The sequence below is a fragment of the Dendrobates tinctorius genome, unplaced genomic scaffold (assembly GCF_039654945.1).
Source record: "Dendrobates tinctorius isolate UK_male_01 unplaced genomic scaffold, ASM3965494v1 ptg000342l, whole genome shotgun sequence".
NCBI lineage: Eukaryota > Metazoa > Chordata > Amphibia > Anura > Dendrobatidae > Dendrobates > Dendrobates tinctorius.
This window is the reverse complement of record NW_027362008.1, coordinates 5,543,317-5,557,253: the sequence shown is the minus strand read 5'-3', so window position 1 is coordinate 5,557,253 and position 13,937 is coordinate 5,543,317.

The window sequence follows — 13,937 nt, the reverse complement described above, 5'->3', positions numbered from 1 at the left end:
ACTAAAAAGCTTCGGCAAGCATCCAGAATTGCAGAACGGCGCTGGAAGAAAACGCATTCGCAAGACGACTTCACTGCACTCAAACAAGCAACACTTGCATTCAAATCTGCTCTCACCTCTGCTAAACAGGCCTACTCTACATCCCTTGTATCTTCCTTATCCCAAAACCCTAAACAGTTGTTCAATACTTTTAACTCCCTCCTCCTCCCACCACTGCCCCTCCAACTTCCCTAATCTCTGCTGAGGACTTCGCCATGCACTTGAAAAACAAGACAGACCAAACACGGCAACTCTTTATTATTCAGCTACAACCCCTATGTATACCAGACCAATGCCCAAACCCCATAACCTCCCTATCTAACATCACTGAAGGAGAGCTTGCTCATCTTCTCTCCAAATCACACCTCACCACTTGTGCACCTGACCCCATCCCTCCTCCTCCGAAACCTCGCCACCACTCTTATCCCATCTCTAACCCACCTCTTCAACCTATCACTAACTTTCGGTACCTTCCCTTCTGCTTTCAAACATGCTACAATCACGCCTATCCTCAAAAAGCCAACCCTCGACCCAACCGCTATGTCCAGCTATCGCCCAATATCGCTGCTCCCATTCGCTTCCAAACTCCTGGAGCAGCATGTCCACGCTGGACTTTCCTCCCATCTCTCATCTAACCTGCTCTTTGACAATCTACAATCTGGTTTCTGCCTCCATCACTCCACTGAGACACCCCTGACCAAAATTACTAACGACCTACTTACAGCCAAAGCGAACGGACAATACTCTATACTCCTCCTTCTAGACCTGTCCTCTGCCTTCGACACAGTTGACCATTGCCTCCTACTACAGATCCTCTCTTCCTTTGGCATCAAAGACCTTGCCCTATCCTTGATCTCCTCATACCTCTCCAACCGCACATTCAGCATCTCCTACTCCCACACCACCTCCTCATCCCAACCTCTCTCTGTTGGAGTCCCCCAAGGCTCTGTTCTAGGACCCCTACTCGTCTCAATCTATACACTTAGCCTGGGCCAACTCAAAGTCCCATGGATTCCAGTACCACCTTTATGCCGATGATACTCGGATCTACCTCTCTGGCCAAGACGTCACCACTCTGATCTCAAAAATCCCGGAGTGTCTATCAGCCATATCCTCCTTCTTCTCCTCCCGCTTCCTCAAACTGAATGTGGACAAATCTGAACTGATCATCTTTCCCCCATCTCACAGATCTTCCTTACCTGATCTCTCTATAACAATGGACTACATCACGCTTTCCCCCGTACCGGAGGTCCGCTGCCTCGGAGTAACCCTTGACTCTGCCCTGTCCTTCAAACCGCACATCCAAGCTCTCTCCACCTCCTGCCGCCTCCAGCTCAAAAATATTTCCAGAATCCGTCCCTTCATCAACCCTCACTCTACTAAAATGCTGGTGCACGCCCTCATCATCTCCCGTCTCGACTACTGCATCATCCTTTTTTGTGGCCTCCCTGCTTACACCCTCGCACCTCTCCAGTCCATCCTTAACTCTGCCGCCCGACTAATTCATCTCTCTCCTCGCTACTCCTCCGCTTCTCCCCTCTGCAAATCTCTTCACTGGCTCCCGCTCCCTCAGCGTATCCAATTCAAATTACTAATACTGACCTACAAGGCCATCTATAACCTGTCTCCTCCATATATCTCTGAATTAATCTCCCGATACCTTCCCTCACGTAATCTCCGATCCTCCCAAGACCTCCTTCTCTCCTCCACACTTATTCGCTCCTCACCCAACCGCCTCCAAGACTTCACCCGAATTGCCCCTATTCTCTGGAATTCTTTACCCCAACACGTCCGGCTATCAACCACACTCGGATCCTTCAGACAGAACCTGAAAACCTATCTCTTCAGGAAAGCTTACAGCCTGCAATGATCTCCGCTGCCTCCTCACCACTACTGGAGCCACCGCCTCACCATCACTGGAGCTGCTGCAACCCCCCAACCTACTGTCTCCTTCCCCACCATCCTGTAGAATGTAAGCCCGCAAGGGCAGGGTTCTCTCCCCTCTGTATCAGTCTGTGATTGTTAGTTTACTGTCAGTGATTTCTGTAATTTGTATGTAACCCCTTCTCATGTACAGCATGTTATAGCTAATGATTTTTAAGTGGAAATCTGGCCTTGTGATTTGTCTCTGAAACACAGTCTTATCACAAATGATGTGGAGTAGCCAATGAGACCTCCGGAGGCGGCCACACAGTTTATGCTGGAAGATCGACTTCACAAAGGACAGGATCTTATCTTTTTCACTGACAAGTTCACTGTCAGCTGCAGCTGACACTGAGACAATGGCGCCAGCAAAACAAGATGTCCTCTTTATTTATGGCCAGGGACGTGACTTTGGCAGCCAATCCCAGAAGGCCTTGTGTCATGATGTTGTGAATAGTTTCTGAGCCCTGATGGCTGCTCCTCTAACCTGTCCACACCTCCTCTCCTCATCAAACACATCCCCCCGCTTCATCATGTAGTAGCACTATCCTAACCAAAGTAATAAAAAAAGCAATAGTGGAAACAATGATTTACTGAACTGTGACCAAATTTTGCTGACTGAGCAAAAATTCTTGTGAAAGTGAACACGAATCCGAATGTTCTACGTTCGCACCGAATCTGAAATTTGCGAATATTTTCCGAACACGTTGGATTATCTGTAGATTTGAAACAAGACCACATTTCTGTAGAAAAATGGACTGGTAATATTTAGGCATAGGCCCGAGTCCACATTTCAAAATATTAATTCTTTGTGCTAATGCCATGACCCTGAAACAAGGCATCCACATTTCAGTAGGCAGATATTTAGCGCTACTAGTTTTTCTCCAGCCCGGAGTCCACATTTTTCAATCTAAATTGAATGTACTAATGGCATACTCCAGAAAGCAGACTGCATTTCAGGATCTGAATCCCCTGTGCATGTGACAGGGTGTGGACGGGCATTCCTAGCTTAAACATTGATCAGTAAAAGGTGGATGAGTGTCAAACGTAGGCCTGGTGGTCTGAGAGCCCTGCCAATTTCAGGCAAGTAGTGATGAGCGAGTATACTCGTTGCTCGGGTGTCCTCCGAGTATTTTGTTGCACTCGGAGATTTAGTTTTCGTCGTCTCAGCTGCATGATTTGTGGCTGCTAGACAGCCTGAATACATGTGTGGAATGCCTGTTTGTTAGGAAATCTCCACATTTATTCAAGCTGTCTAGCAGCCGCAAATCATGCAGCGGAGATGAGGAAAACTAAATCTCCGAGTACGCCAAAATAAGAGGAGGACACCCGAGCATGCTAGGGAAAACCTGAGGAACGAGTATACTCTGTCATGATCCCAGTGCAGGTTCTTGAGCTGCACACCGGGGGTTAATGTCTGGAGCTCTGTGCAGGTTTTGACCTGCACACTTGGGGTTAATGATTGTGGCCTCTTTCTGGTTCTGGGAGAGCTTCATAAACCTCTGGTAGCTTCAATCCCTGCCAGTTATACTTTGGCCTAGTGTGCTGACCCCCGTGTGCCTGTTTGTTGCTATAGCTTGTTTATATGGTTCTGACCCGGCTCTGTTTCCCATTGTGAGTTTGCCTGTTGTTCTTGTACTGCGTTATTATCTGTGTATAACTCATTGCCTGTGACCTGACTACTCTCTGCTCGCCCCTCTTGTACCTTGCAGCTATCTGTGTATGACTCATTGCCTGTGACTTGACAACTCTCTGCTCGCCCCTCTTGTACCTTGCAGCTATCTGTGTATGACTCATTGCCTGTGACCTGACTACTCTCTGCTCGCCCCTCTGGTACCTTGCAGCTATCTCTGTGTGTGACTCATTGGCTACGTCTTGACTATTCTCCCTGTCTATGCCCCTTGGTAACTTTGTCTCGCAGTTACCCTGCTAGGAATTGTCTTGCAGCTCCTAGCTCTGTGGAGTTTAGGCCACACCTCTAGCAGTCACGTGCTTCAGGTCCTGTGGCTCTGAAGTACGCATCTATTCGGTTGCTGCCCGCTCCACAGGTAGCTTTGAGCACGCTTTCGCTTTACTCAGGGCATGCGCACTGGCTCAGTGAGCAAGTTCAGTGCGGTGTCTCTGACATACTCGCTCATCACTACAGGCAAGACATATGAAGGAGAGCCAGCTTGGAGTCCAAAAATTAGGGGCAGACACCACTAAAGTGGCATCAATTTATTTTACTCACTGTTATCGCGCCATTAATTCCATATCGCTTTACAGACATTATCAAAGGTGTGACAGACTGCAAAAACGCGAGATCAATGCAGCACACTGAAAAGATCATCGCCAAGTCTTCCCAGTCTGTGACTGGGTTGCCAAACATCATACTGGGAGCATGGAAGGGGATAAGCGGTGCCTCACTGGAATCCGGATGAACACAAGTGGCTGGAAACCAGGAAAGAGAAAAGCTCCAGCACCGGCGTCTCTTCATTAAAATCTTCAATATTATATTTTCATGTCAAGGATAAAACATCATGCGGGGACGCAGCCCCTAAACGCCTGACGCCTTTGTTAATTGCAACACCCCACATGTGGTTTATATGGCGACATGTTTGGTGTGCAGTAAGTACTCCATAGGGTGCACTGTGAGACCCCTTAAGAAAAGGGGAGCATATTACGGCTGCCAAGCCTGACAGTACTGTCACTTAACGGGGATTGTCGGGACTTTCCAAACATTTTCGGGAGATTCATAATGGAGATGTAAGTTCCCTTAGGGCTAAAGGCATAGAGTCGAGAAGCCGGCCCGGGGCGGGGACTGGGAGCGCACTTTGAGGTGCCGCTAGGTTTATTGGACAGTAGAGTTCGGCGCCAGATCCCCCATAGGGTTAAATTATTGCCGCAAGATGAGCTATTTTTATTAATATTTATTAATATTTTTGCGTCTGGGTTAATTTAACTAGTTTTCCATGAAATTTGACATTAATGGAGAGTAGCAATATTGGTGATGGATGTAAAGTTTTACCATGAAAACCGCATATGCTTTTCCTGCGGTATGAAATGGTTGGGAGTTTGCATTTAGATAGGATAAGCCAATATGGAGACTAGCTGGGAACTATGTTGTGCTTTACACTGCAGCTTTTTCTTTCCTTCCTTTTTGCTTTACACTGCAGCTTTTTCTTTCTTTCCTTTTTGCTTTACACTGCAGCATTTTCTTTCTTTCCTTTTTGCTTTACACTGCAGCTTTTTCTTTCTTTCCTTTTTGCTTTACACTGCAGCATTTTCTTTCTTTCCTTTTGCTTTACACTGCAGCTTTTTCTTTCTTTCCTTTTTGCTTTACACTGCAGCTTTTTCTTTCTTTCCTGTTTGCTTTAAACTGCAGCTTTTTCTTTCTTTCCTGTTTGCTTTACACTGCAGCTTTTTCTTTCTTTCCTGTTTGCTTTACACTGCAGCTTTTTCTTTCTTTCCTGTTTGCTTTACACTGCAGCTTTTTTTCTTTCCTGTTTGCTTTACACTGCAGCTTTTTCTTTCCTGTTTGCTTTACACTGCAGCTTTTTCTTTCTTTCCTGTTTGCTTTACACTGCAGCTTTTTCTTTCTTTCCTTTTTGCTTTACACTGCAGCTTTTTCTTTCTTTCCTTTTTGCTTTACACTGCAGCTTTTTCTTTCTTTCATTTTTGCTTTACACTGTTATATTTTCATCATTTATATAAAATATACATAAAGTTGTTGATTTATCTTTTACAAACTTATTTTGTGTGGATAAGGAGGTGACATTCTATGCAGGAGCCGTGATTTTTGGTCGGCTGTCTCTCATGTGAATTTGTAATGAAGGTAACCCAATCATGTCAAGTAACAGGTGTACATGGTCTCACTTAATGGAACAGGTATATAAGGATGTTTTCATGCATTGTTCATATGCTCATGATTAAGAACTTTGCTCGAAACGCGTCAGGCGTTTAGGGGCTGCGTCCTCGCATGATCTTTTATCCTTGACATGAAAATATAATATTGAAGATTTTAATGAAGAGACGCCTGGTGCTGGAACTTTTCTCTTTCCTTTGCTATTGAAGATCCATGACTTGTTCATTTTGATGAAAGTGAGGCGGTCTACACTTTCAGGGGACAGCCGGCTGCGCTTATCTATCAGGACACCACCAGAAGCTCTGAAGACACATTCTGAGAGAACGCTGTGGCTGCCGGGCACGATAAAACCTCCAAGACGTGACGACAGGCGAGCGCAGGCCACTCTTCCATTTTTGAAGACCAAAATGCAAAAGTGCAACCCCCCTCCCCCGATGGCACTTTGAGCTCGAGATACTCCTGAACCATCTTCTCCAGTCGTTCACTACGTTTCATACTTGTACTCTGTTCTGCTGGTGCATGAGATGGTCTAAAAAATGTGTGAAACTACTCACAGAAATTGCATTTTTTTTACTTTAGTCATTCATATAGCACCATTAATTACACAGCACTTCACACACATTTTCGGCACTGTCCCCACTGGGGCTCACAACCTAAATTTCCTATCAGTATGTCTTTGGAGTGTGGGAGAAAACTGAAGTAACCACAGAAAACCAGAGCAAACACGGGAAGAATATACAAACTCTGCAGATGTTGTTCTTGCTGGGGTTTGGACTCAGGACCTTCCACTTACATGGCTGCTAATGTTTTTGCGTTGACGACTCGACGTTCCTGGGGTTGGAAGTCTACAACTGAGATGTACACTGTGTGCCTCACTGCTGTCTTGGGGAAATACAAGATAGTTTACAAGCGTGTTTCGATACTCATAGAATCATAGAATGGTAGAGTAGGAAGGGACCTCCTGGGCCATCTGGTCCAACCCCCTGCTCAAAGCAGGATTCGCTAAATCATCCCAGACAGATGTCTGTCCAGCCTCTGTGTGAAGACTTCTATTGAAGAACTCACCACCTCTCGTGGCAGTCTGTTCCACTCATTGATCACTCTGTCAAAAAGTTTTCTCTAATATCTAATCTGTGTCTCCTCCCAGTTTCATCCCATTGCTTCTAGTCTTTCCTTGTTTGAATGAGAATAAAGTTGATCCTTCTACAATGTGACAGCCGGTGAGATATTTGTAGACCACTATTAAGTCTCCTCTCAGTCTTCTCTTTTGCAGCTAATCATTCCCTGATCCTTTAACTGTTCCTCGTAGGACAGGGCTTGCAGACCGGTCACCATTCTGGTCGCTCTTTTCTGAACTTGCTCCAGTTTGTTGATGTCTTTTTTAAAACGTGGCGTCCAAAACTGGACACAGTATTCCAGATGAGGTTTGACCAAAGAGGAGTAGAGGGCAATAATGACTTCATGTGAGGGTGGTTATACAGTTAGGTCCATATATATTTGGATAGAGACATTTTTCTAATTTTGGTTCTAGACATTACCACAATGAATTTTAAACAAAACAGTTCAGCGGCAGTTGAAGTTCAGACTTTCAGCTTTCATTTGAGGGTGTCCACATTAAAATTGGATGAAAGGTTTAGGAGTTTCAGCTCCTTAACATGTGCCACCCTGTTTTTAAAGGGACCAAAATTGGACAGATTAAATAATTGTAAATAAAATGTTGATTTCTAGTTCTTGGTTGAAAACCCTTTGTTGGCAATGACTGCCTGAAGTCTTGGACTCATGGACATCACCAGACTCTGTGTCTCCTCCTTTCTGATGCTCTGCCAGGCCTTCACTGCGGTGGTTTTCAGTTGCTGTTTGTTTGTGGGCCTTTCTGTCTGAAGTTTAGTCTTTAACAAGTGAAATGCATGCTCAATTGGGTTGAGCTCAGGTGACTGACTTGGCCATTCAAGAATATTCCACTTCTTTGCTTTAATAAACTCCTGGGTTGCTTTGGCTTTATGTTTTGGGTCATTGTCCATCTGTAGTGTGAAACGACGACCAATCAGTTTGGCTGCATTTGGCTGGATCTGAGCACCCAGTATGGCTCTGAATACCTCAGAATTCATTTGGCTGCTTCTGTCCTGTGTCCCATCATCAATAAACACTAGTGACCCAGTGCCACTGGCAGCCATGCATGCCCAAGCCATCACACTGCCTCCGCCGTGTTTACAGATGATGTGGTATGCTTTGGATCATGAGCCGTACCACGCCTTCGCCATACTTTTCTCTTTCCATCATTCTGGTAGAGGTAGATCTTGGTTTCATCTGTCCAAAGAATGTTCTTCCAGAACTGTGCTGGCTTTTTTAGATGTTTTTTTTTAGCAAAGTCCAGTCTAGCCTTTTGATTCTTGATGCTTATGAGTGGCTCGCACCGTGCAGTGAACCCTCTGTATTTACTTTCATGCAGTCTTCTCTTTATGGCAGATTTGGATATTGATACGCCTGCCTCCTGGAGAGTGTTGTTCACTTGGCTGGCTGTGGTGAAGGGGTTTCTCTTCACCATGGAGATTATTCTGCGATCATCCACCACTGTTGTCTTCCGTGGGCGCCCAGGTCTTTTTGCATTGATGAGTTCACCAGTGCTTTCTTTCTTTCTTTCTCAGGATGTACCAAACTGTAGATTTTGCCACTCATAATGTTGTAGCAATTTCTCGGAAGGGTTTTTCTGTTTTTGCAGCTTAAGGATGGCTTGTTTCACCTGCATGGAGAGCTCCTTTGACCGAGGTTTCCTTCACAGCAAAACCTTCCAAATGCAAGCACCACACCTCAAATCAACTCCAGGCCTTTTATCTGCCTAATTGAGAATGACATAACGAAGGGATTGCCCACACCTGTCCATGAAATGGCTTTGGAGTCAATTGTCCAATTACTTTTGGTCTCTTTAAAAACAGGGTGGCACATGTTAAGGAGCTGAAACCCCCAAACCCTTCATCCAATGTCAATGTGGATACCCTCAAATGAAAGCTGAAAGTCTGAACTTCAACTGCATCTGAATTGTTTAGTTGAAAATACACTGTGGTAATGTCTAGAACCAAAATTAGAAAAATGTTGTCTATGTCTAAATATATATGGACCTAACTGTAAATGGTATATTCTCTAACTGGGTAGCTGTGACCAGTGGGGACCGCATGGGTCGGTGTTGGGACCTATTCAATATATTTATTAACGATCTGGTAGGTTTACACAGTAAAATATCAATATATTGTAACGATATTTTGCAATTGTAATAAAAACACAGCTCAATGTAGAAATGTCCAGAGTAACTGAAGAGCGGGGGACGACTGCTAATATAACCAGTTCAACAGTAATATAACACAAGTGTGTACAAGGCACTACACGTAGGAGTCCAGCAGAAAGTACGTAAGTAAGCGCACCACATTTAATGAGGCAGTCCTACGATACTAAGAATGAGCACGCACACAGCACTAAAGTGTAGGAGCCCAGCAAATATAAAGGTGTTAATGCACTCGGCACTTAAACGTGAAAGAAGTCCGGTATCTCCTCCTCTCTCGCATTAGACCCTCTGTCCCCGGTATCTCCCCCTCTCTCCCGTCAGACCCTCTGGCCCCGGTATCTCCCCCTCTCTCCCGTCAGACCCTCTGTCCCCGGCATCTCCTCATCTCTCCCGTCAGACCCTCTGTCCCCGGCATCTCCTCCTCTCCCCCGTCAGACCCTCTGTCCCCGGTATCTCCCCCTCTCCCGTCAGACCCTCTGTCCCTGATATCTCCTCCTCTCTCCCGTCAAACCCTCTGTCCCCGGTATTTCCCCCTCTCCCGTCAGACTCTCTGTCTCCGGTATCTCCCCCTCTCTCCCGTCGGACCCTCTGTCCCTGGTATCTCCTCCTCTCTCCCGTGAAACACTTGGTCCCCGGTATCTCCTCCTTTCTCCCGTCAGTCCCTCTGTCCCTGGTATCTCCCCCTCTCTCCCGTCAGACCCTCTGTCCCCGGTATCTCACACTCTCTCCCGTCAGACCCTCTGTCCCCGGTATCTACTCCTCTCTCCCGTCAAATTCTCTGTCCCCGGTATCTCCCCCTCTCTCCCGTCAGACCCTCTGTCCCCGGTATCTTCCCTCTCTCTCCCGTCAGACCCTCTGTCACCGGTATCTCCTCCTCTCTCCCGTCAGACCCTCTGTCCCCAGTATCTCCTCCTCTCTCCCGTCAGACCCTCTGTCCCCGGTATCTCCCCCTCTCTTCCGTCAGACACACTGTCCCCGGTATCTCCCCCTCTCTCCCGTCAGACCCTCTGTCCACGGTATCTCCCCCTCTCTCCCGTCAGACCCTCTATCCCCGGTATCGCCCCCTCTCTCCCGTCAGACCCTCTGTCCCCGGTATCGCCCCCTCTCTCCCGTCAGACCCTCTGTCCCCGGTATCTCCTCCTCTCCCAGGTCAGACCCTCTGTCCCCGGTATCTCCTCCTCTCTCCCGTCAGACCCTCTGTCCTCGGTATCTCCTCCTCTCTACCGTCAGACCCTCTGTCCCCGGTATCTCCCCCTCTCTCCCGTCGGACCCTCTGTCCCCGGTATCTCCCCCTCTCTTGCGTCAGACCCTCTGTCCCCGGTATCTCCCCCTCTCTCCCGTCAGACCCTCTGTCCCCGGTATCTCCCCCTCTCTACCGTCAGACACTATGTCCCCGGTATCGCCCCCTCTCTCCCGTCAGACCCTCTGTCCCCGGTATCTCCTCCTCTCTCCAGAAAGACCCTCTGTCCCCGGTATATCCTTCTCTCCCCCGTCAGACCCTCTGTCCCCGGTATCTCCTTCTCTCCCCGGTCAGACCCTCTGTCCCTGGTATCTCCAGTCAGACCCTCTGTCCCCGATATCTCCCCCTTTCTCCCGTCAAACCCTCTGTCACCGGTATTTCCCCCTCTCCCGTCAGACTCTCTGTCTCCGGTATCTCCCCCTCTCTCCCGTCGGACCCTTTCTCCCTGTTATCTCCTCCACTCTCCCGTCAAACACTTTGTCCCCGGTATCTCCTCCTCTCTCCCGTCAGTCCCTCTGTCCCCGGTATCTCCCCCTCTCTCCCATCAGACACTCTGTCCCCGGTATCTCCCCCTCTCTCCCGTCAGACCCTTTGTCCCTGGTATCTACTCCTCTCTCCAGTCAAACTCTCTGTTCCAGGTATCTCCCCCTCTCTCCCGTCAGACCCTGTCTCCGCTATCTCCCCCTCTCTCCCGTCAGACCCTCTGTCCCCGGTATCTCCCCCTCCCTCCCGTCAGACCCTCTGTCCCAGGTATCTCCTCCTCTCTCCCGTCAGTCCCTCTGTCCCCGGTATCTCCTCCTCTCTCCCGTCAGACCCTCTGTTCCCGGTATCTCCCCCTCTCTCCCGTCAGACCCTCTGTCCCCGGTATCTCCTCCTCTCTCCCGTCTGTCCCTCTGTCCCCGGTATCTCCTCCTCTCTCCCATCAGACAATCTGTCCCCGGCATCTCCCCCTCTCTCCCGTCAGGCCCTCTGTCCCCGGTATCTCCTCCTCTCTCCCGTCAGACCTTCGTCCCCGGTATCTCCTCCTCTCTCCCCGGTATATCCTCCTCTCTCCCGTCAGACCCTCTGTCCCCGGTATCTCCCCCTCTCTACCGTAAGTCCCTCTGTCCCCGGTATCTCCTCCTCTCTCCCGTCAGACCCTCTGTCCCCGGTATCGCCTCCTCTCTCCCGTCAGTCCCTCTGTCCCCGGTATCTCCTCCTCTCTCCCGTCAGACCCTCTGTCCCCGGTATCTCCCCCTCTCTCCTGTCAGACCCTCTGTCCCCGGTATCTCCCCCTCTCTCCCGTCAGACCCTGTCCCCGGTATCTCCTCCTCTCTCCCGTCAGACCCTCTGTCCCCGGTATCTCCTCCTCTCTCCCGTCAGACCCTCTGTCCCCGGTATCTCCTCCTCTCTCCCGTCAGACCCTCTGTCCCCGGTATCTCCTCCTCTCTCCCGTCAGACCCTCTGTCCCCGTTATCTCCCCCTCTCTCCCATCAGACCCTCTGTCCCCGGTATCTCCTCCTCTCTCCCGTCAGTCCCTCTGTCCCCGGTATCTCCCTCTCTCCCGTCAAACCCTCTGTCCCCGGTATCTTCTCCTCTCTCCAGTCAGACCCTCTGTCTCCGGTATCTCCCCCTCTCTCCCGTCAGACCCTCTGTCCCCGGTATCTCGTCCTCTCTCCCCGGTATCTCGCCCTCTCTCCCGTCAGACACTCTGTCCCCGGTATCTCCTCCTCTCTCCCGTCAGACCGTCTGTCCCCGGTATCTCCCCCTCTCTCCCGTCAGACCCTCTCTCCCCGGTATCTTTCCCTCTCTCCCGTCAGACCCTCTGTCCCCGGTATCTCCTCCTCTCTCCCCGGTATCTCCCCCTCTCTCCTGTCAGACCCTATGTCCCCGATATCTCCTCCTCTCTCCCGTCAGACCCTCTGTCCCCGGTATCTCCTCCTCTCTCCCGTGAGACCCTCTGTCCCCGGTATCTCCTCCTCTCTCCCGTCAGACCCTCTGTCCCCGGTATCTCCTCCTCTCTCCCCGGTATCTCCCCCTCTCTCCCGTCAGTCCCTCTGTCCCCGGTATCTCCCCCTCTCTCCCGTCAGTCCCTCTGTCCCCGGTATCTCCTCTCTCCCCGGTATCTCCCCCTCTCTCCCGTCAGTCCCTTTGTCCCCGGTATCTCCTCCTCCCCCGTCAGACCCTCTGTCCCCGGTATCTCCCCCTCTCTCCCGTCAGTACCTCTGTCCCCGGTATCTCCTCCTCTCTCCCGTCAGACCCGCTGTCCCCGGTATCTTCTTCTCTCTCCCGTCAGACCCTCTGTCCCCGGTATCTCCTCCTCTCTCCCGTCAGTCCCTATGTCCCCGGTATCACCTCCTCTCCCGTCAGACCTTCCGTCCCCGGTATCTCCTCCTCTCTCCCGTCAGTCCCTCTGTCCCCGGTATCTCCTCCTCTCTCCCGTCAGTCCCTCTGTCCCCGGTATCTCCTCCTCTCTCCCGTCAGACCCTCTGTCCCCGGTATCTCCCCCTCTCTCCCGTCAGACCCTCTGTCCCCGGTATCTCCCCCTCTCTCCCGTCAGACCCTCTGTCCCCGGTATCTCCTCCTCTCTCCCGTCAGTCCCTCTGTCCCCGGTATCTCCTCCTCTCTCCAGTCAGTCCCTCTGTCCCCGGTATCTCCTCCTCTCTCCCGTCAGACCCTCTGTCCCCAGTATCTCCTCCTCTCTCCCGTCAATCCCTCTGTCCCCGGTATCTCCTCCTCTCTCCCGTCAGACCCTCTGTCCCCGGTATCTCCTCTTCTCTCCCGTCAGACCCTCTGTCCCCGGTATCTCCTCCTCTCTCCCGTCAGACCCTCTGTCCCCGGTATCTCCCCCTCTCTCCCGTCAGACCCTCTGTCCCCGGTATCTCCTCCTCTCTCCAGTCAGACCCTCTGTCCCCGGTATCTCCTCCTCTCTCCCGTCAGTCCCTCTGTCCCCGGAATCTCCTCCTCTCTCCCGTCAGACCCTCTGTCCCCGGTATCTCTTCTCTCCCGTCAGACCCTCTGTCCCCGGTATCTCCTCCTCTCTCCCGTCAGACCCTCTGTTCCCGGTATCTCCCCCTCTCTCCCGTCAGACCCTCTGTCCCCGGTATCTCCTCCTCTCTCCCGTCAGACCCTCTGTCCCCGGTATCTCCCCCTCTCTCCCTTCATACCCTCTGTCCCCGGTATCTCCCCCTCTCTCCCGTCAGACCCACTGTCCCCGGTATCTCCTCCTCTCTCCAGACAGTCCCTCTGTCCCCGGTATCTCCCCCTCTCTCCCATCAGACCCTCTCTCCCCGGTATCTCCTCCTCTCCCGTCAGACCCTCTGTCCCCGGTATCTCCTCCTCTCCCCCGTCAGTCCCTCTGTCCCCGGTATCTCCTCCTCTCTCCCGTCAGACCCTCTGTCCCCGGTATCTCCTCCTCTCTCCCGTCAGACCCTCTGTCCCCGGTATCTCCTCCTCTCTCCCGTCAGACCCTCTCTCCCCGGTATCTCCTCCTCTCTCCCGTCAGACCCTCTGTCCCCGGTATCTCCTCCTCTCCCCCGTCAGTACCTCTGTCCCCGGTATCTCCTCCTCTCTCCAGTCAGACCCTCTGTCCCCGGTATCTCCACCTCTCTCCCGTCAGACCCTCTGTCCCCGGT